The sequence below is a fragment of the Hypanus sabinus genome, chromosome 5, assembly GCF_030144855.1.
Source record: "Hypanus sabinus isolate sHypSab1 chromosome 5, sHypSab1.hap1, whole genome shotgun sequence".
Lineage (NCBI taxonomy): Eukaryota > Metazoa > Chordata > Chondrichthyes > Myliobatiformes > Dasyatidae > Hypanus > Hypanus sabinus.
The window spans coordinates 71,754,970-71,776,746 of record NC_082710.1 but is presented as its reverse complement, the minus strand read 5'-3'; positions in this window follow the sequence as shown (position 1 = coordinate 71,776,746).

Genomic DNA, 21,777 nt, shown 5'->3' with positions numbered 1-21,777 from the left:
CAGGAGAAGGGAATGAAATTCCAGCTGGGGAGTGCAGTAAAAGGGGGTGAAATTCCAGCTGGGGAGTGCAGGAGATTGGGGTGAAATTCCAGCTGTGGAGCCCAGGAGATGGGGGTGAAATTCCATTTGTGCAGTGCAGGAGAAGGGGGTGAATTTCCAGCTATGTAGTGCAGGAGAAGGGGGTGAATTCCCATCTGAGGAGCACAGGAAAATGGGGTGAAATTCCATCTGCGGAGTGCAGGAGAAGGGGGTGAATTTCTATCAGGGGAGTGCAGGAAAATTGGGTGAAATTCCGGCTGTGGAGTGCAGGAGAAGGGGGTGAAATTGCATCTTGGGAGTGCAGTAGAAGGGGGTGATATTCCAGCTGGGGAGTGCAGGAGAAGGGAGTGAAATTCCAGCTGGGAATTGCAGGAGAAGGGAGTGAAATTCCAGCTGGGGAGTGCAGGAGAAGGGAGTGAAATTCCAGCTGGGGAGTGCAGGAGAAGGGAGTGAAATTCCAGCTGGGGAGTGCAGGAGAAGGGAGTGAAATTCCAGCTGGGGAGTGCAGGAGAAGGGAGTGAAATTCCAGCTGTGGAGTGCAGGAGAAGGGGGTGATATTCCAGCTGGGGAGTGCAGGAGAAGGGGATGAATTTCCATCTGGGAATTGCAGGAGAAGGGAGTGAAATTCCAGCTCGGGAGTGCAGGAGAAGGGAGTGAAATTCCAGCTGGGGAGTGCAGGAGAAGGGAGTGAAATTCCAGCTGGGGAGAGCAGGAGAAGGGTGTGAAATCCCGGCTGTGGAGTGCAGGAGAAGGGGGTGAAATTCCGGCAGTGGAGTGCAGGAGAAGGGGGTGAAATTCCGGCTGTGGAGAGCAGGAGAAGGGGGTGAAATTCCCGCTATGGAATGCAGGAGAAGGGGATGAAATTCCAGCTGGGGAGTGCAGGAGAAGGGAGTGAAATTCCAGCTGGGGAGTGCAGGAGAAGGGAGTGAAATTCCAGCTGGGGAGAGCAGGAGAAGGGTGTGAAATCCCGGCTGTGGAGTGCAGGAGAGGGGGGTGAAATTCCGGCAGTTGAGTGCAGGAGAAGGGGGTGAAATTCCGGCTGTGGAGAGCAGGAGAAGGGGGTGAAATTCCCGCTGTGGAATGCAAGAGAAGGGGGTGAAATTCCGGCTGTGGAGTGCAGGAGAAGAGGGTGAAATTCTGGCTGTGGAGAGCAGGAGAAGCGGGTGAAATTCTGGCTGTGGAGTGCAGGAGAAGAGGGTGAAATTCCGCCTGTGGAGTGCAGGAGAGGGGGGTGAAATTGTATCTTGGGAGTGCAGTAGAAGGGGGTGATATTCCAGCTGGGGAGTGCAGGAGAAGGGAGTGAAATTCCAGCTGGGGAGTGCAGGAGAAGGGGATGAATTTCCATCTGGGAATTGCAGGAGAAGGGAGTGAAATTCCAGCTGGGGAGTGCAGGAGAAGGGAGTGAAATTCCAGCTGGTGAGTGCAGGAGAAGGGAGTGAAATTCCAGCTGGGGAGTGCAGGAGAAGGGAGTGAAATTCCAGCTGGGGAGAGCAGGAGAAGGGTGTGAAATCCCGGCTGTGGAGTGCAGGAGAAGGGGGTGAAATTCCGGCAGTGGAGTGCAGGAGAAGGGGGTGAAATTCCGGCTGTGGAGAGCAGGAGAAGCGGGTGAAATTCCGGCTGTGGAGTGCAGGAGAAGAGGGTGAAATTCTGGCTGTGGAGTGCAGGAGAGGGGGGTGAAGTTGCATCTTGGGATTGCAGTAGAACGGAGTGATTTTCCAGCTGGGGAGTGCAGGAGAAGGGGAAGAATTTCCATCTGGGAAGTGCAGGAGAAGGGAGTGAAATTCCAGCTGGGGAGTGCAGGAGAAGGGAGTGAAATTCCAGCTGGGAATTGCAGGAGAAGGGAGTGAAATTCCAGCTGGGGATTGCAGGAGAAGGGAGTGAAATTCCAGCTGTGGAGTGCAGGAGAAGGGGGTGAAATTCCAGCTGGGGAGTGCAGGAGAAGGGAGTGAAATTCCAGCCGGGGAGAGCAGGAGAAGGGTGTGAAATCCCGGCTGTGGAGTGCAGGAGAAGGGTGTGAAATCCCGGCTGTGGAGTGCAGGAGAAGGGTGTGAAATCCCGGCTGTGGAGTGCAGGAGAAGGGTGTGAAATCCCGGCTGTGGAGAGCAGGAGAAGGGTGTGAAATCCCGGCTGTGGAGTGCAGGAGAAGGGTGTGAAATCCCGGCTGTGGAGTGCAGGAGAAGGCGGTGAATTTCCAGCTATGTAGTGCAGGAGAAGGGGGTGAATTCCCATCTGAGGAGCACAGGAAAATGGGGTGAAATTCCATCTGCGGAGTGCAGGAGAAGGGGGTGAATTTCTATCAGGGGAGTGCAGGAAAATTGGGTGAAATTCCGGCTGTGGAGTGCAGGAGAAGAGGGTGAAATTCCATCTGGGGAGTGCAGGAAAATTGGGTGAAATTCCGGCTGTGGAGGGCAGGAGAAGAGGGTGAAATTCTGGCTGTGGAGTGCAGGAGAGGGGGGTGAAATTGCATCTTGGGAGTGCAGGAAAATTGGGTGAAATTCCGGCTGTGGAGTGCAGGAGAAGGGGGTGAAATTGCATCTTGGGAGTGCAGTAGAAGGGGGTGATATTCCAGCTGGGGAGTGCAGGAGAAGGGAGTGAAATTCCAGCTGGGAATTGCAGGAGAAGGGAGTGAAATTCCAGCTGGGGAGTGCAGGAGAAGGGAGTGAAATTCCAGCTGGGGAGTGCAGGAGAAGGGAGTGAAATTCCAGCTGGGGAGTGCAGGAGAAGGGAGTGAAATTCCAGCTGGGGAGTGCAGGAGAAGGGAGTGAAATTCCAGCTGTGGAGTGCAGGAGAAGGGGGTGATATTCCAGCTGGGGAGTGCAGGAGAAGGGGATGAATTTCCATCTGGGAATTGCAGGAGAAGGGAGTGAAATTCCAGCTTGGGAGTGCAGGAGAAGGGAGTGAAATTCCAGCTGGGGAGAGCAGGAGAAGGGTGTGAAATCCCGGCTGTCGAGTGCAGGAGAAGGGGGTGAAATTCCGGCAGTGGAGTGCAGGAGAAGGGGGTGAAATTCCGGCTGTGGAGAGCAGGAGAAGGGGGTGAAATTCCCGCTATGGAATGCAGGAGAAGGGGATGAAATTCCAGCTGGGGAGTGCAGGAGAAGGGAGTGAAATTCCAGCTGGGGAGTGCAGGAGAAGGGAGTGAAATTCCAGCTGGGGAGAGCAGGAGAAGGGTGTGAAATCCCGGCTGTGGAGTGCAGGAGAAGGGGGTGAAATTCCGGCAGTTGAGTGCAGGAGAAGGGGATGAAATTCCGGCTGTGGAGAGCAGGAGAAGGGGGTGAAATTCCCGCTGTGGAATGCAGGAGAAGGGGATGAAATTCCAGCTGGGGAGTGCAGGAGAAGGAGGTAAAATTCCAGCTATGGAGTGTAGGAGAAGGGGGTGAATTCCCATCTAGGGTGTGCAGGAAAATTGGGTGAAATTCCGGCTGTGGAGTGCAGGAGAAGAGGGTGAAATTCTGGCTGTGGAGTTCAGGAGAGGGGGGTGAAATTGCATCTTGGGAGTGCAGGAAAATTGGGTGAAATTCCGGCTGTGGAGTGCAAGAGAAGGGGGTGAAATTCCGGCTGTGGAGTGCAGGAGAAGAGGGTGAAATTCTGGCTGTGGAGAGCAGGAGAAGCGGGTGAAATTCTGGCTGTGGAGTGCAGGAGAAGAGGGTGAAATTCCGCCTGTGGAGTGCAGGAGAGGGGGGTGAAATTGTATCTTGGGAGTGCAGTAGAAGGGGGTGATATTCCAGCTGGGGAGTGCAGGAGAAGGGAGTGAAATTCCAGCTGGGGAGTGCAGGAGAAGGGGATGAATTTCCATCTGGGAATTGCAGGAGAAGGGAGTGAAATTCCAGCTGGGGAGTGCAGGAGAAGGGAGTGAAATTCCAGCTGGGGAGTGCAGGAGAAGGGAGTGAAATTCCAGCTGGGGAGAGCAGGAGAAGGGTGTGAAATCCCGGCTGTGGAGTGCAGGAGAAGGGGGTGAAATTCCGGCAGTGGAGTGCAGGAGAAGGGGGTGAAATTCCGGCTGTGGAGAGCAGGAGAAGCGGGTGAAATTCCGGCTGTGGAGTGCAGGAGAAGAGGGTGAAATTCTGGCTGTGGAGTGCAGGAGAGGGGGGTGAAATTGCATCTTGGGATTGCAGTAGAAGGGAGTGATTTTCCAGCTGGGGAGTGCAGGAGAAGGGGAAGAATTTCCATCTGGGAAGTGCAGGAGAAGGGAGTGAAATTCCAGCTGGGGAGTGCAGGAGAAGGGGGTGAAATTCCGGCTGTGGAGTGCAGTAAAAGGGGGTGAAATTCCAGCTGGGGAGTGCAGGAGATTGGGTTGAAATTCCAGCTGTGGAGCCCAGGAGATGGGGGTGAAATTCCATCTGTGCAGTGCAGGAGAAGGGGGTGAATTTCCAGCTATGTAGTGCAGGAGAAGGGGGTGAATTCCCATCTGGGGAGCACAGGAAAATGGGGTGAAATTCCATCTGCGGAGTGCAGGAGAAGGGGGTGAATTTCCAGCTGGGGAGTGCAGGAAAATTGGGTGAAATTCCGGCTGTGGAGGGCAGGAGAAGAGGGTGAAATTCTGGCTGTGGTGTGCAGGAGAGGGGGGTGAAATTGCATCTTGGGAGTGCAGGAAAATTGGGTGAAATTCCGGCTGTGGAGTGCAGGAGAAGGGGGTGAAATTGCATCTTGGGAGTGCAGTAGAAGGGGGTGATATTCCAGCTGGGGAGTGCAGGAGAAGGGAGTGAAATTCCAGCTGGGAATTGCAGGAGAAGGGAGTGAAATTCCAGCTGGGGAGTGCAGGAGAAGGGAGTGAAATTCCAGCTGGGGAGTGCAGGAGAAGGGAGTGAAATTCCAGCTGGGGAGTGCAGGAGAAGGGAGTGAAATTCCAGCTGGGGAGTGCAGGAGAAGGTAGTGAAATTCCAGCTGTGGAGTGCAGGAGAACGGGGTGATATTCCAGCTGGGGAGAGCAGGAGAAGGGTGTGAAATCCCGGCTGTGGAGTGCAGGAGAAGGGGGTGAAATTCCGGCAGTGGAGTGCAGGAGAAGGGGGTGAAATTCCGGCTGTGGAGAGCAGGAGAAGGGGGTGAAATTCCCGCTATGGAATGCAGGAGAAGGGGATGAAATTCCAGCTGGGGAGTGCAGGAGAAGGGAGTGAAATTCCAGCTGGGGAGTGCAGGAGAAGGGAGTGAAATTCCAGCTGGGGAGTGCAGGAGAAGGGAGTGAAATTCCAGCTGGGGAGTGCAGGAGAAGGGAGTGAAATTCCATCTGTGGAGTGCAGGAGAAGGGGGTGATATTCCAGCTGGGGAGTGCAGGAGAAGGGGATGAATTTCCATCTGGGAATTGCAGGAGAAGGGAGTGAAATTCCAGCTTGGGAGTGCAGGAGAAGGGAGTGAAATTCCAGCTGGGGAGAGCAGGAGAAGGGTGTGAAATCCCGGCTGTCGAGTGCAGGAGAAGGGGGTGAAATTCCGGCAGTGGAGTGCAGGAGAAGGGGGTGAAATTCCGGCTGTGGAGAGCAGGAGAAGGGGGTGAAATTCCCGCTATGGAATGCAGGAGAAGGGGATGAAATTCCAGCTGGGGAGTGCAGGAGAAGGGAGTGAAATTCCAGCTGGGGAGTGCAGGAGAAGGGAGTGAAATTCCAGCTGGGGAGAGCAGGAGAAGGGTGTGAAATCCCGGCTATGGAGTGCAGGAGAAGGGGGTGAAATTCCGGCAGTTGAGTGCAGGAGAAGGGGATGAAATTCCGGCTGTGGAGAGCAGGAGAAGGGGGTGAAATTCCCGCTGTGGAATGCAGGAGAAGGGGATGAAATTCCAGCTGGGGAGTGCAGGAGAAGGAGGTAAAATTCCAGCTATGGAGTGTAGGAGAAGGGGGTGAATTCCCATCTAGGGTGTGCAGGAAAATTGGGTGAAATTCCGGCTGTGGAGTGCAGGAGAAGAGGGTGAAATTCTGGCTGTGGAGTTCAGGAGAGGGGGGTGAAATTGCATCTTGGGAGTGCAGGAAAATTGGGTGAAATTCCGGCTGTGGAGTGCAAGAGAAGGGGGTGAAATTCCGGCTGTGGAGTGCAGGAGAAGAGGGTGAAATTCTGGCTGTGGAGAGCAGGAGAAGCGGGTGAAATTCTGGCTGTGGAGTGCAGGAGAAGAGGGTGAAATTCCGCCTGTGGAGTGCAGGAGAAGGGGGTGAAATTGCATCTTGGGAGTGCAGTAGAAGGGGGTGATATTCCAGCTGGGGAGTGCAGGAGAAGGGAGTGAAATTCCAGCTGGGAATTGCAGGAGAAGGGAGTGAAATTCCAGCTGGGGAGTGCAGGAGAAGGGAGTGAAATTCCAGCTGGGGAGTGCAGGAGAAGGGAGTGAAATTCCAGCTGGGGAGTGCAGGAGAAGGGAGTGAAATTCCAGCTGGGGAGTGCAGGAGAAGGGAGTGAAATTCCAGCTGTGGAGTGCAGGAGAAGGGGGTGATATTCCAGCTGGGGAGTGCAGGAGAAGGGGATGAATTTCCATCTGGGAATTGCAGGAGAAGGGAGTGAAATTCCAGCTCGGGAGTGCAGGAGAAGGGAGTGAAATTCCAGCTGGGGAGTGCAGGAGAAGGGAGTGAAATTCCAGCTGGGGAGAGCAGGAGAAGGGTGTGAAATCCCGGCTGTGGAGTGCAGGAGAAGGGGGTGAAATTCCGGCAGTGGAGTGCAGGAGAAGGGGGTGAAATTCCGGCTGTGGAGAGCAGGAGAAGGGGGTGAAATTCCCGCTATGGAATGCAGGAGAAGGGGATGAAATTCCAGCTGGGGAGTGCAGGAGAAGGGAGTGAAATTCCAGCTGGGGAGTGCAGGAGAAGGGAGTGAAATTCCAGCTGGGGAGAGCAGGAGAAGGGTGTGAAATCCCGGCTGTGGAGTGCAGGAGAGGGGGGTGAAATTCCGGCAGTTGAGTGCAGGAGAAGGGGGTGAAATTCCGGCTGTGGAGAGCAGGAGAAGGGGGTGAAATTCCCGCTGTGGAATGCAAGAGAAGGGGGTGAAATTCCGGCTGTGGAGTGCAGGAGAAGAGGGTGAAATTCTGGCTGTGGAGAGCAGGAGAAGCGGGTGAAATTCTGGCTGTGGAGTGCAGGAGAAGAGGGTGAAATTCCGCCTGTGGAGTGCAGGAGAGGGGGGTGAAATTGTATCTTGGGAGTGCAGTAGAAGGGGGTGATATTCCAGCTGGGGAGTGCAGGAGAAGGGAGTGAAATTCCAGCTGGGGAGTGCAGGAGAAGGGGATGAATTTCCATCTGGGAATTGCAGGAGAAGGGAGTGAAATTCCAGCTGGGGAGTGCAGGAGAAGGGAGTGAAATTCCAGCTGGTGAGTGCAGGAGAAGGGAGTGAAATTCCAGCTGGGGAGTGCAGGAGAAGGGAGTGAAATTCCAGCTGGGGAGAGCAGGAGAAGGGTGTGAAATCCCGGCTGTGGAGTGCAGGAGAAGGGGGTGAAATTCCGGCAGTGGAGTGCAGGAGAAGGGGGTGAAATTCCGGCTGTGGAGAGCAGGAGAAGCGGGTGAAATTCCGGCTGTGGAGTGCAGGAGAAGAGGGTGAAATTCTGGCTGTGGAGTGCAGGAGAGGGGGGTGAAGTTGCATCTTGGGATTGCAGTAGAACGGAGTGATTTTCCAGCTGGGGAGTGCAGGAGAAGGGGAAGAATTTCCATCTGGGAAGTGCAGGAGAAGGGAGTGAAATTCCAGCTGGGGAGTGCAGGAGAAGGGAGTGAAATTCCAGCTGGGAATTGCAGGAGAAGGGAGTGAAATTCCAGCTGGGGATTGCAGGAGAAGGGAGTGAAATTCCAGCTGTGGAGTGCAGGAGAAGGGGGTGAAATTCCAGCTGGGGAGTGCAGGAGAAGGGAGTGAAATTCCAGCCGGGGAGAGCAGGAGAAGGGTGTGAAATCCCGGCTGTGGAGTGCAGGAGAAGGGTGTGAAATCCCGGCTGTGGAGTGCAGGAGAAGGGTGTGAAATCCCGGCTGTGGAGTGCAGGAGAAGGGTGTGAAATCCCGGCTGTGGAGAGCAGGAGAAGGGTGTGAAATCCCGGCTGTGGAGTGCAGGAGAAGGGTGTGAAATCCCGGCTGTGGAGTGCAGGAGAAGGCGGTGAATTTCCAGCTATGTAGTGCAGGAGAAGGGGGTGAATTCCCATCTGAGGAGCACAGGAAAATGGGGTGAAATTCCATCTGCGGAGTGCAGGAGAAGGGGGTGAATTTCTATCAGGGGAGTGCAGGAAAATTGGGTGAAATTCCGGCTGTGGAGTGCAGGAGAAGAGGGTGAAATTCCATCTGGGGAGTGCAGGAAAATTGGGTGAAATTCCGGCTGTGGAGGGCAGGAGAAGAGGGTGAAATTCTGGCTGTGGAGTGCAGGAGAGGGGGGTGAAATTGCATCTTGGGAGTGCAGGAAAATTGGGTGAAATTCCGGCTGTGGAGTGCAGGAGAAGGGGGTGAAATTGCATCTTGGGAGTGCAGTAGAAGGGGGTGATATTCCAGCTGGGGAGTGCAGGAGAAGGGAGTGAAATTCCAGCTGGGAATTGCAGGAGAAGGGAGTGAAATTCCAGCTGGGGAGTGCAGGAGAAGGGAGTGAAATTCCAGCTGGGGAGTGCAGGAGAAGGGAGTGAAATTCCAGCTGGGGAGTGCAGGAGAAGGGAGTGAAATTCCAGCTGGGGAGTGCAGGAGAAGGGAGTGAAATTCCAGCTGTGGAGTGCAGGAGAAGGGGGTGATATTCCAGCTGGGGAGTGCAGGAGAAGGGGATGAATTTCCATCTGGGAATTGCAGGAGAAGGGAGTGAAATTCCAGCTTGGGAGTGCAGGAGAAGGGAGTGAAATTCCAGCTGGGGAGAGCAGGAGAAGGGTGTGAAATCCCGGCTGTCGAGTGCAGGAGAAGGGGGTGAAATTCCGGCAGTGGAGTGCAGGAGAAGGGGGTGAAATTCCGGCTGTGGAGAGCAGGAGAAGGGGGTGAAATTCCCGCTATGGAATGCAGGAGAAGGGGATGAAATTCCAGCTGGGGAGTGCAGGAGAAGGGAGTGAAATTCCAGCTGGGGAGTGCAGGAGAAGGGAGTGAAATTCCAGCTGGGGAGAGCAGGAGAAGGGTGTGAAATCCCGGCTGTGGAGTGCAGGAGAAGGGGGTGAAATTCCGGCAGTTGAGTGCAGGAGAAGGGGATGAAATTCCGGCTGTGGAGAGCAGGAGAAGGGGGTGAAATTCCCGCTGTGGAATGCAGGAGAAGGGGATGAAATTCCAGCTGGGGAGTGCAGGAGAAGGAGGTAAAATTCCAGCTATGGAGTGTAGGAGAAGGGGGTGAATTCCCATCTAGGGTGTGCAGGAAAATTGGGTGAAATTCCGGCTGTGGAGTGCAGGAGAAGAGGGTGAAATTCTGGCTGTGGAGTTCAGGAGAGGGGGGTGAAATTGCATCTTGGGAGTGCAGGAAAATTGGGTGAAATTCCGGCTGTGGAGTGCAAGAGAAGGGGGTGAAATTCCGGCTGTGGAGTGCAGGAGAAGAGGGTGAAATTCTGGCTGTGGAGAGCAGGAGAAGCGGGTGAAATTCTGGCTGTGGAGTGCAGGAGAAGAGGGTGAAATTCCGCCTGTGGAGTGCAGGAGAGGGGGGTGAAATTGTATCTTGGGAGTGCAGTAGAAGGGGGTGATATTCCAGCTGGGGAGTGCAGGAGAAGGGAGTGAAATTCCAGCTGGGGAGTGCAGGAGAAGGGGATGAATTTCCATCTGGGAATTGCAGGAGAAGGGAGTGAAATTCCAGCTGGGGAGTGCAGGAGAAGGGAGTGAAATTCCAGCTGGGGAGTGCAGGAGAAGGGAGTGAAATTCCAGCTGGGGAGAGCAGGAGAAGGGTGTGAAATCCCGGCTGTGGAGTGCAGGAGAAGGGGGTGAAATTCCGGCAGTGGAGTGCAGGAGAAGGGGGTGAAATTCCGGCTGTGGAGAGCAGGAGAAGCGGGTGAAATTCCGGCTGTGGAGTGCAGGAGAAGAGGGTGAAATTCTGGCTGTGGAGTGCAGGAGAGGGGGGTGAAATTGCATCTTGGGATTGCAGTAGAAGGGAGTGATTTTCCAGCTGGGGAGTGCAGGAGAAGGGGAAGAATTTCCATCTGGGAAGTGCAGGAGAAGGGAGTGAAATTCCAGCTGGGGAGTGCAGGAGAAGGGGGTGAAATTCCGGCTGTGGAGTGCAGTAAAAGGGGGTGAAATTCCAGCTGGGGAGTGCAGGAGATTGGGTTGAAATTCCAGCTGTGGAGCCCAGGAGATGGGGGTGAAATTCCATCTGTGCAGTGCAGGAGAAGGGGGTGAATTTCCATCTATGTAGTGCAGGAGAAGGGGGTGAATTCCCATCTGGGGAGCACAGGAAAATGGGGTGAAATTCCATCTGCGGAGTGCAGGAGAAGGGGGTGAATTTCCAGCTGGGGAGTGCAGGAAAATTGGGTGAAATTCCGGCTGTGGAGGGCAGGAGAAGAGGGTGAAATTCTGGCTGTGGTGTGCAGGAGAGGGGGGTGAAATTGCATCTTGGGAGTGCAGGAAAATTGGGTGAAATTCCGGCTGTGGAGTGCAGGAGAAGGGGGTGAAATTGCATCTTGGGAGTGCAGTAGAAGGGGGTGATATTCCAGCTGGGGAGTGCAGGAGAAGGGAGTGAAATTCCAGCTGGGAATTGCAGGAGAAGGGAGTGAAATTCCAGCTGGGGAGTGCAGGAGAAGGGAGTGAAATTCCAGCTGGGGAGTGCAGGAGAAGGGAGTGAAATTCCAGCTGGGGAGTGCAGGAGAAGGGAGTGAAATTCCAGCTGGGGAGTGCAGGAGAAGGTAGTGAAATTCCAGCTGTGGAGTGCAGGAGAACGGGGTGATATTCCAGCTGGGGAGAGCAGGAGAAGGGTGTGAAATCCCGGCTGTGGAGTGCAGGAGAAGGGGGTGAAATTCCGGCAGTGGAGTGCAGGAGAAGGGGGTGAAATTCCGGCTGTGGAGAGCAGGAGAAGGGGGTGAAATTCCCGCTATGGAATGCAGGAGAAGGGGATGAAATTCCAGCTGGGGAGTGCAGGAGAAGGGAGTGAAATTCCAGCTGGGGAGTGCAGGAGAAGGGAGTGAAATTCCAGCTGGGGAGTGCAGGAGAAGGGAGTGAAATTCCAGCTGGGGAGTGCAGGAGAAGGGAGTGAAATTCCATCTGTGGAGTGCAGGAGAAGGGGGTGATATTCCAGCTGGGGAGTGCAGGAGAAGGGGATGAAATTCCATCTGGGAATTGCAGGAGAAGGGAGTGAAATTACAGCTTGGGAGTGCAGGAGAAGGGAGTGAAATTCCAGCTGGGGAGAGCAGGAGAAGGGTGTGAAATCCCGGCTGTCGAGTGCAGGAGAAGGGGGTGAAATTCCGGCAGTGGAGTGCAGGAGAAGGGGGTGAAATTCCGGCTGTGGAGAGCAGGAGAAGGGGGTGAAATTCCCGCTATGGAATGCAGGAGAAGGGGATGAAATTCCAGCTGGGGAGTGCAGGAGAAGGGAGTGAAATTCCAGCTGGGGAGTGCAGGAGAAGGGAGTGAAATTCCAGCTGGGGAGAGCAGGAGAAGGGTGTGAAATCCCGGCTATGGAGTGCAGGAGAAGGGGGTGAAATTCCGGCAGTTGAGTGCAGGAGAAGGGGATGAAATTCCGGCTGTGGAGAGCAGGAGAAGGGGGTGAAATTCCCGCTGTGGAATGCAGGAGAAGGGGATGAAATTCCAGCTGGGGAGTGCAGGAGAAGGAGGTAAAATTCCAGCTATGGAGTGTAGGAGAAGGGGGTGAATTCCCATCTAGGGTGTGCAGGAAAATTGGGTGAAATTCCGGCTGTGGAGTGCAGGAGAAGAGGGTGAAATTCTGGCTGTGGAGTTCAGGAGAGGGGGGTGAAATTGCATCTTGGGAGTGCAGGAAAATTGGGTGAAATTCCGGCTGTGGAGTGCAAGAGAAGGGGGTGAAATTCCGGCTGTGGAGTGCAGGAGAAGAGGGTGAAATTCTGGCTGTGGAGAGCAGGAGAAGCGGGTGAAATTCTGGCTGTGGAGTGCAGGAGAAGAGGGTGAAATTCCGCCTGTGGAGTGCAGGAGAGGGGGGTGAAATTGTATCTTGGGAGTGCAGTAGAAGGGGGTGATATTCCAGCTGGGGAGTGCAGGAGAAGGGAGTGAAATTCCAGCTGGGGAGTGCAGGAGAAGGGAGTGAAATTCCAGCTGGGGAGTGCAGGAGAAGGGAGTGAAATTCCAGCTGGGGAGTGCAGGAGAAGGGAGTGAAATTCCAGCTGTGGAGTGCAGGAGAAGGGGGTGATATTCCAGCTGGGGAGTGCAGGAGAAGGGGATGAATTTCCATCTGGGAATTGCAGGAGAAGGGAGTGAAATTCCAGCTTGGGAGTGCAGGAGAAGGGAGTGAAATTCCAGCTGGGGAGAGCAGGAGAAGGGTGTGAAATCCCGGCTGTCGAGTGCAGGAGAAGGGGGTGAAATTCCGGCAGTGGAGTGCAGGAGAAGGGGGTGAAATTCCGGCTGTGGAGAGCAGGAGAAGGGGGTGAAATTCCCGCTATGGAATGCAGGAGAAGGGGATGAAATTCCAGCTGGGGAGTGCAGGAGAAGGGAGTGAAATTCCAGCTGGGGAGTGCAGGAGAAGGGAGTGAAATTCCAGCTGGGGAGAGCAGGAGAAGGGTGTGAAATCCCGGCTATGGAGTGCAGGAGAAGGGGGTGAAATTCCGGCAGTTGAGTGCAGGAGAAGGGGATGAAATTCCGGCTGTGGAGAGCAGGAGAAGGGGGTGAAATTCCCGCTGTGGAATGCAGGAGAAGGGGATGAAATTCCAGCTGGGGAGTGCAGGAGAAGGAGGTAAAATTCCAGCTATGGAGTGTAGGAGAAGGGGGTGAATTCCCATCTAGGGTGTGCAGGAAAATTGGGTGAAATTCCGGCTGTGGAGTGCAGGAGAAGAGGGTGAAATTCTGGCTGTGGAGTTCAGGAGAGGGGGGTGAAATTGCATCTTGGGAGTGCAGGAAAATTGGGTGAAATTCCGGCTGTGGAGTGCAAGAGAAGGGGGTGAAATTCCGGCTGTGGAGTGCAGGAGAAGAGGGTGAAATTCTGGCTGTGGAGAGCAGGAGAAGCGGGTGAAATTCTGGCTGTGGAGTGCAGGAGAAGAGGGTGAAATTCCGCCTGTGGAGTGCAGGAGAGGGGGGTGAAATTGTATCTTGGGAGTGCAGTAGAAGGGGGTGATATTCCAGCTGGGGAGTGCAGGAGAACGGAGTGAAATTCCAGCTGGGGAGTGCAGGAGAAGGGGATGAATTTCCATCTGGGAATTGCAGGAGAAGGGAGTGAAATTCCAGCTGGGGAGTGCAGGAGAAGGGAGTGAAATTCCAGCTGGGGAGTGCAGGAGAAGGGAGTGAAATTCCAGCTGGGGAGAGCAGGAGAAGGGTGTGAAATCCCGGCTGTGGAGTGCAGGAGAAGGGGGTGAAATTCCGGCAGTGGAGTGCAGGAGAAGGGGGTGAAATTCCGGCTGTGGAGAGCAGGAGAAGCGGGTGAAATTCCGGCTGTGGAGTGCAGGAGAAGAGGGTGAAATTCTGGCTGTGGAGTGCAGGAGAGGGGGGTGAAATTGCATCTTGGGATTGCAGTAGAAGGGAGTGATTTTCCAGCTGGGGAGTGCAGGAGAAGGGGAAGAATTTCCATCTGGGAAGTGCAGGAGAAGGGAGTGAAATTCCAGCTGGGGAGTGCAGGAGAAGGGGGTGAAATTCCGGCTGTGGAGTGCAGTAAAAGGGGGTGAAATTCCAGCTGGGGAGTGCAGGAGATTGGGTTGAAATTCCAGCTGTGGAGCCCAGGAGATGGGGGTGAAATTCCATCTGTGCAGTGCAGGAGAAGGGGGTGAATTTCCAGCTATGTAGTGCAGGAGAAGGGGGTGAATTCCCATCTGGGGAGCACAGGAAAATGGGGTGAAATTCCATCTGCGGAGTGCAGGAGAAGGGGGTGAATTTCCAGCTGGGGAGTGCAGGAAAATTGGGTGAAATTCCGGCTGTGGAGGGCAGGAGAAGAGGGTGAAATTCTGGCTGTGGAGTGCAGGAGAGTGGGGTGAAATTGCATCTTGGGAGTGCAGGAAAATTGGGTGAAATTCCGGCTGTGGAGTGCAGGAGAAGGGGGTGAAATTGCATCTTGGGAGTGCAGTAGAAGGGGGTGATATTCCAGCTGGGGAGTGCAGGAGAAGGGAGTGAAATTCCAGCTGGGAATTGCAGGAGAAGGGAGTGAAATTCCAGCTGGGGAGTGCAGGAGAAGGGAGTGAAATTCCAGCTGGGGAGTGCAGGAGAAGGGAGTGAAATTCCAGCTGGGGAGTGCAGGAGAAGGGAGTGAAATTCCAGCTGGGGAGTGCAGGAGAAGGTAGTGAAATTCCAGCTGTGGAGTGCAGGAGAACGGGGTGATATTCCAGCTGGGGAGAGCAGGAGAAGGGTGTGAAATCCCGGCTGTGGAGTGCAGGAGAAGGGGGTGAAATTCCGGCAGTGGAGTGCAGGAGAAGGGGGTGAAATTCCGGCTGTGGAGAGCAGGAGAAGGGGGTGAAATTCCCGCTATGGAATGCAGGAGAAGGGGATGAAATTCCAGCTGGGGAGTGCAGGAGAAGGGAGTGAAATTCCAGCTGGGGAGAGCAGGAGAAGGGTGTGAAATCCCGGCTGTGGAGTGCAGGAGAAGGGGGTGAAATTCCGGCAGTTGAGTGCAGGAGAAGGGGGTGAAATTCCGGCTGTGGAGAGCAGGAGAAGGGGGTGAAATTCCCTCTGTGGAATGCAGGAGAAGGGGATGAAATTCCAGCTGGGGAGTGCAGGAGAAGGGGGTGAAATTCCGGCTGTGGAGTGCAGTAAAAGGGGGTGAAATTCCAGCTGGGGAGTGCAGGAGATTGGGTTGAAATTCCAGCTGTGGAGCCCAGGAGATGGGGGTGAAATTCCATCTGTGCAGTGCAGGAGAAGGGGGTGAATTTCCAGCTATGTAGTGCAGGAGAAGGGGGTGAATTCCCATCTGGGGAGCACAGGAAAATGGGGTGAAATTCCATCTGCGGAGTGCAGGAGAAGGGGGTGAATTTCCAGCTGGGGAGTGCAGGAAAATTGGGTGAAATTCCGGCTGTGGAGGGCAGGAGAAGAGGGTGAAATTCTGGCTGTGGTGTGCAGGAGAGGGGGGTGAAATTGCATCTTGGGAGTGCAGGAAAATTGGGTGAAATTCCGGCTGTGGAGTGCAGGAGAAGGGGGTGAAATTGCATCTTGGGAGTGCAGTAGAAGGGGGTGATATTCCAGCTGGGGAGTGCAGGAGAAGGGAGTGAAATTCCAGCTGGGAATTGCAGGAGAAGGGAGTGAAATTCCAGCTGGGGAGTGCAGGAGAAGGGAGTGAAATTCCAGCTGGGGAGTGCAGGAGAAGGGAGTGAAATTCCAGCTGGGGAGTGCAGGAGAAGGGAGTGAAATTCCAGCTGGGGAGTGCAGGAGAAGGTAGTGAAATTCCAGCTGTGGAGTGCAGGAGAACGGGGTGATATTCCAGCTGGGGAGAGCAGGAGAAGGGTGTGAAATCCCGGCTGTGGAGTGCAGGAGAAGGGGGTGAAATTCCGGCAGTGGAGTGCAGGAGAAGGGGGTGAAATTCCGGCTGTGGAGAGCAGGAGAAGGGGGTGAAATTCCCGCTATGGAATGCAGGAGAAGGGGATGAAATTCCAGCTGGGGAGTGCAGGAGAAGGGAGTGAAATTCCAGCTGGGGAGTGCAGGAGAAGGGAGTGAAATTCCAGCTGGGGAGTGCAGGAGAAGGGAGTGAAATTCCAGCTGGGGAGTGCAGGAGAAGGGAGTGAAATTCCAGCTGTGGAGTGCAGGAGAAGGGGGTGATATTCCAGCTGGGGAGTGCAGGAGAAGGGGATGAATTTCCATCTGGGAATTGCAGGAGAAGGGAGTGAAATTCCAGCTTGGGAGTGCAGGAGAAGGGAGTGAAATTCCAGCTGGGGAGAGCAGGAGAAGGGTGTGAAATCCCGGCTGTCGAGTGCAGGAGAAGGGGGTGAAATTCCGGCAGTGGAGTGCAGGAGAAGGGGGTGAAATTCCGGCTGTGGAGAGCAGGAGAAGGGGGTGAAATTCCCGCTATGAAATGCAGGAGAAGGGGATGAAATTCCAGCTGGGGAGTGCAGGAGAAGGGAGTGAAATTCCAGCTGGGGAGTGCAGGAGAAGGGAGTGAAATTCCAGCTGGGGAGAGCAGGAGAAGGGTGTGAAATCCCGGCTATGGAGTGCAGGAGAAGGGGGTGAAATTCCGGCAGTTGAGTGCAGGAGAAGGGGATGAAATTCCGGCTGTGGAGAGCAGGAGAAGGGGGTGAAATTCCCGCTGTGGAATGCAGGAGAAGGGGATGAAATTCCAGCTGGGGAGTGCAGGAGAAGGAGGTAAAATTCCAGCTATGGAGTGTAGGAGAAGGGGGTGAATTCCCATCTAGGGTGTGCAGGAAAATTGGGTGAAATTCCGGCTGTGGAGTGCAGGAGAAGAGGGTGAAATTCTGGCTGTGGAGTTCAGGAGAGGGGGGTGAAATTGCATCTTGGGAGTGCAGGAAAATTGGGTGAAATTCCGGCTGTGGAGTGCAAGAGAAGGGGGTGAAATTCCGGCTGTGGAGTGCAGGAGAAGAGGGTGAAATTCTGGCTGTGGAGAGCAGGAGAAGCGGGTGAAATTCTGGCTGTGGAGTGCAGGAGAAGAGGGTGAAATTCCGCCTGTGGAGTGCAGGAGAGGGGGGTGAAATTGTATCTTGGGAGTGCAGTAGAAGGGGGTGATATTCCAGCTGGGGAGTGCAGGAGAAGGGAGTGAAATTCCAGCTGGGGAGTGCAGGAGAAGGGGATGAATTTCCATCTGGGAATTGCAGGAGAAGGGAGTGAAATTCCAGCTGGGGAGTGCAGGAGAAGGGAGTGAAATTCCAGCTGGGGAGTGCAGGAGAAGGGAGTGAAATTCCAGCTGGGGAGAGCAGGAGAAGGGTGTGAAATCCCGGCTGTGGAGTGCAGGAGAAGGGGGTGAAATTCCGGCAGTGGAGTGCAGGAGAAGGGGGTGAAATTCCGGCTGTGGAGAGCAGGAGAAGCGGGTGAAATTCCGGCTGTGGAGTGCAGGAGAAGAGGGTGAAATTCTGGCTGTGGAGTGCAGGAGAGGGGGGTGAAATTGCATCTTGGGATTGCAGTAGAAGGGAGTGATTTTCCAGCTGGGGAGTGCAGGAGAAGGGGAAGAATTTCCATCTGGGAAGTGCAGGAGAAGGGAGTGAAATTCCAGCTGGGGAGTGCAGGAGAAGGGGGTGAAATTCCGGCTGTGGAGTGCAGTAAAAGGGGGTGAAATTCCAGCTGGGGAGTGCAGGAGATTGGGTTGAAATTCCAGCTGTGGAGCCCAGGAGATGGGGGTGAAATTCCATCTGTGCAGTGCAGGAGAAGGGGGTGAATTTCCAGCTATGTAGTGCAGGAGAAGGGGGTGAATTCCCATCTGGGGAGCACAGGAAAATGGGGTGAAATTCCATCTGCGGAGTGCAGGAGAAGGGGGTGAATTTCCAGCTGGGGAGTGCAGGAAAATTGGGTGAAATTCCGGCTGTGGAGGGCAGGAGAAGAGGGTGAAATTCTGGCTGTGGAGTGCAGGAGAGTGGGGTGAAATTGCATCTTGTGAGTGCAGGAAAATTGGGTGAAATTCCGGCTGTGGAGTGCAGGAGAAGGGGGTGAAATTGCATCTTGGGAGTGCAGTAGAAGGGGGTGATATTCCAGCTGGGGAGTGCAGGAGAAGGGAGTGAAATTCCAGCTGGGAATTGCAGGAGAAGGGAGTGAAATTCCAGCTGGGGAGTGCAGGAGAAGGGAGTGAAATTCCAGCTGGGGAGTGCAGGAGAAGGGAGTGAAATTCCAGCTGGGGAGTGCAGGAGAAGGGAGTGAAATTCCAGCTGGGGAGTGCAGGAGAAGGTAGTGAAATTCCAGCTGTGGAGTGCAGGAGAACGGGGTGATATTCCAGCTGGGGAGAGCAGGAGAAGGGTGTGAAATCCCGGCTGTGGAGTGCAGGAGAAGGGGGTGAAATTCCGGCAGTGGAGTGCAGGAGAAGGGGGTGAAATTCCGGCTGTGGAGAGCAGGAGAAGGGGGTGAAATTCCCGCTATGGAATGCAGGAGAAGGGGATGAAATTCCAGCTGGGGAGTGCAGGAGAAGGGAGTGAAATTCCAGCTGGGGAGAGCAGGAGAAGGGTGTGAAATCCCGGCTGTGGAGTGCAGGAGAAGGGGGTGAAATTCCGGCAGTTGAGTGCAGGAGAAGGGGGTGAAATTCCGGCTGTGGAGAGCAGGAGAAGGGGGTGAAATTCCCTCTGTGGAATGCAGGAGAAGGGGATGAAATTCCAGCTGGGGAGTGCAGGAGAAGGAGGTAAAATTCCAGCTATGGAGTATAGGAGAAGGGGGTGAATTCCCATCTGGGGTGTGCAGGAAAATTGGGTGAAATTCCAGCTGTGGAGTGCAGGAGAAGAGGGTGAAATTCTGGCTGTGGAGTGCAGGAGAGGGGGGTGAAATTGCATCTTGGGAGTGCAGGAAAATTGGGTGAAATTCCGGCTGTGGAGTGCAGGAGAAGGGGGTGAAATTCCGGCTGTGGAGTGCAGGAGAAGAGGGTGAAATTCTGGCTGTGGAGAGCAGGAGAAGCGGGTGAAATTCTGGCTGTGGAGTGCAGGAGAAGAGGGTGAAATTCCGCCTGTGGAGTGCAGGAGAGGGGGGTGAAATTGTATCTTGGGAGTGCAGTAGAAGGGGGTGATATTCCAGCTGGGGAGTGCAGGAGAAGGGAGTGAAATTCCAGCTGGGGAGTGCAGGAGAAGGGGATGAATTTCCATCTGGGAATTGCAGGAGAAGGGAGTGAAATTCCAGCTGGGGAGTGCAGGAGAAGGGAGTGAAATTCCAGCTGGGGAGTGCAGGAGACGGGAGTGAAATTCCAGCTGGGGAGTGCAGGAGAAGGGAGTGAAATTCCAGCTGGGGAGAGCAGGAGAAGGGTGTGAAATCCCGGCTGTGGAGTGCAGGAGAAGGGGGTGAAATTCCGGCAGTGGACTGCAGGGGAAGGGGGTGAAATTCCGGCTGTGGAGAGCAGGAGAAGCGGGTGAAATTCCGGCTCTGGAGTGCAGGAGAAGAGGGTGAAATTCTGGCTGTGGAGTGCAGGAGAGGGGGGTGAAATTGCATCTTGGGATTGCAGTAGAAGGGAGTGATTTTCCAGCTGGGGAGTGCAGGAGAAGGGGAAGAATTTCCATCTGGGAAGTGCAGGAGAAGGGAGTGAAATTCCAGCTGGGGAGTGCAGGAGAAGGGGGTGAAATTCCAGCTGGGGTGTGCAGGAGATTGGGTTGAAATTCCAGCTGTGGAGCCCAGGAGATGGGGGTGAAATTCCATCTGTGCAGTGCAGGAGAAGGGGGTGAATTTCCAGCTATGTAGTGCAGGAGAAGGGGGTGAATTCCCATCTGGGGAGCACAGGAAAATGGGGTGAAATTCCATCTGCGGAGTGCAGGAGAAGGGGGTGAATTTCCAGCTGGGGAGTGCAGGAAAATTGGGTGAAATTCCGGCTGTGGAGGGCAGGAGAAGAGGGTGAAATTCTGGCTGTGGAGTGCAGGAGAGGGGGGTGAAATTGCATCTTGGGAGTGCAGGAAAATTGGTTGAAATTCCGGCTGTGGAGTGCAGGAGAAGGGGGTGAAATTGCATCTTGGGAGTGCAGTAGAAGGGGGTGATATTCCAGCTGGGGAGTGCAGGAGAAGGGAGTGAAATTCCAGCTGGGAATTGCAGGAGAAGGGAGTGAAATTCCAGCTGGGGAGTGCAGGAGAAGGGAGTGAAATTCCAGCTGGGGAGTGCAGGAGAAGGGAGTGAAATTCCAGCTGGGGAGTGCAGGAGAAGGGAGTGAAATTCCAGCTGGGGAGTGCAGGAGAAGGGAGTGAAATTCCAGCTGTGGAGTGCAGGAGAACGGGGTGATATTCCAGCTGGGGAGTGCAGGAGAAGGGGATGAATTTCCATCTGGGAATTGCAGGAGAAGGGAGTGAAATTCCAGCTCGGGAGTGCAGGAGAAGGGAGTGAAATTCCAGCTGGGGAGTGCAGGAGAAGGGAGTGAAATTCCAGCTGGGGAGAGCAGGAGAAGGGTGTGAAATCCCGGCTGTGGAGTGCAGGAGAAGGGGGTGAAATTCCGGCAGTGGAGTGCAGGAGAAGGGGGTGAAATTCCGGCTGTGGAGAGCAGGAGAAGGGGGTGAAATTCCCGCTATGGAATGCAGGAGAAGGGGATGAAATTCCAGCTGGGGAGTGCAGGAGAAGGGAGTGAAATTCCAGCTGGGGAGTGCAGGAGAAGGGAGTGAAATTCCAGCTGGGGAGAGCAGGAGAAGGGTGTGAAATCCCGGCTGTGGAGTGCAGGAGAAGGGGGTGAAATTCCGGCAGTTGAGTGCAGGAGAAGGGGGTGAAATTCCGGCTGTGGAGAGCAGGAGAAGGGGGTGAAATTCCCGCTGTGGAATGCAGGAGAAGGGGATGAAATTCCAGCTGGGGAGTGCAGGAGAAGGAGGTAAAATTCCAGCTATGGAGTATAGGAGAAGGGGGTGAATTCCCATCTGGGGTGTGCAGGAAAATTGGGTGAAATTCCAGCTGTGGAGTGCAGGAGAAGAGGGTGAAATTCTGGCTGTGGAGTGCAGGAGAGGGGGGTGAAATTGCATCTTGGGAGTGCAGGAAAATTGGGTGAAATTCCGGCTGTGGAGTGCAGGAGAAGGGGGTGAAATTCCGGCTGTGGAGAGCAGGAGAAGAGGGTGAAATTCTGGCTGTGGAGAGCAGGAGAAGCGGGTGAAATTCTGGCTGTGGAGTGCAGGAGAAGAGGGTGAAATTCCGCCTGTGGAGTGCAGGAGAGGGGGGTGAAATTGTATCTTGGGAGTGCAGTAGAAGGGGGTGATATTCCAGCTGGGGAGTGCAGGAGAAGGGAGTGAAATTCCAGCTGGGGAGTGCAGGAGAAGGGGATGAATTTCCATCTGGGAATTGCAGGAGAAGGGAGTGAAATTCCAGCTGGGGAGTGCAGGAGAAGGGAGTGAAATTCCAGCTGGGGAGTGCAGGAGACGGGAGTGAAATTCCAGCTGGGGAGTGCAGGAGAAGGGAGTGAAATTCCAGCTGGGGAGAGCAGGAGAAGGGTGTGAAATCCCGGCTGTGGAATGCAGGAGAAGGGGGTGAAATTCCGGCTGTGGAGAGCAGGAGAAGCGGGTGAAATTCCGGCTCTGGAGTGCAGGAGAAGAGGGTGAAATTCTGGCTGTGGAGTGCAGGAGAGGGGGGTGAAATTGCATCTTGGGATTGCAGTAGAAGGGAGTGATTTTCCAGCTGGGGAGTGCAGGAGAAGGGGAAGAATTTCCATCTGGGAAGTGCAGGAGAAGGGAGTGAAATTCCAGCTGGGGAGTGCAGGAGAAGGGGGTGAAATTCCGGCTGTGGAGTGCAGTAAAAGGGGGTGAAATTCCAGCTGGGGAGTGCAGGAGATGGGGGTGAAATTCCATCTGTGCAGTGCAGGAGAAGGGGGTGAATTTCCAGCTATGTAGTGCAGGAGAAGGGGGTGAATTCCCATCTGGGGAGCACAGGAAAATGGGGTGAAATTCCATCTGCGGAGTGCAGGAGAAGGGGGTGAATTTCTATCAGGGGAGTGCAGGAAAATTGGGTGAAATTCCGGCTGTGGAGTGCAGGAGAAGGGGGTGAAATTGCATCTTGGGAGTGCAGTAGAAGGGGGTGATATTCCAGCTGGGGAGTGCAGGAGAAGGAAGTAAAATTCCAGCTATGGAGTGTAGGAGAAGGGGGTGAATTCCCATCTGGGGTGTGCAGGAAAATTGGGTGAAATTCCAGCTGTGGAGTGCAGGAGAAGAGGGTGAAATTCTGGCTGTGGAGTACAGGAGAGGGGGGTGAA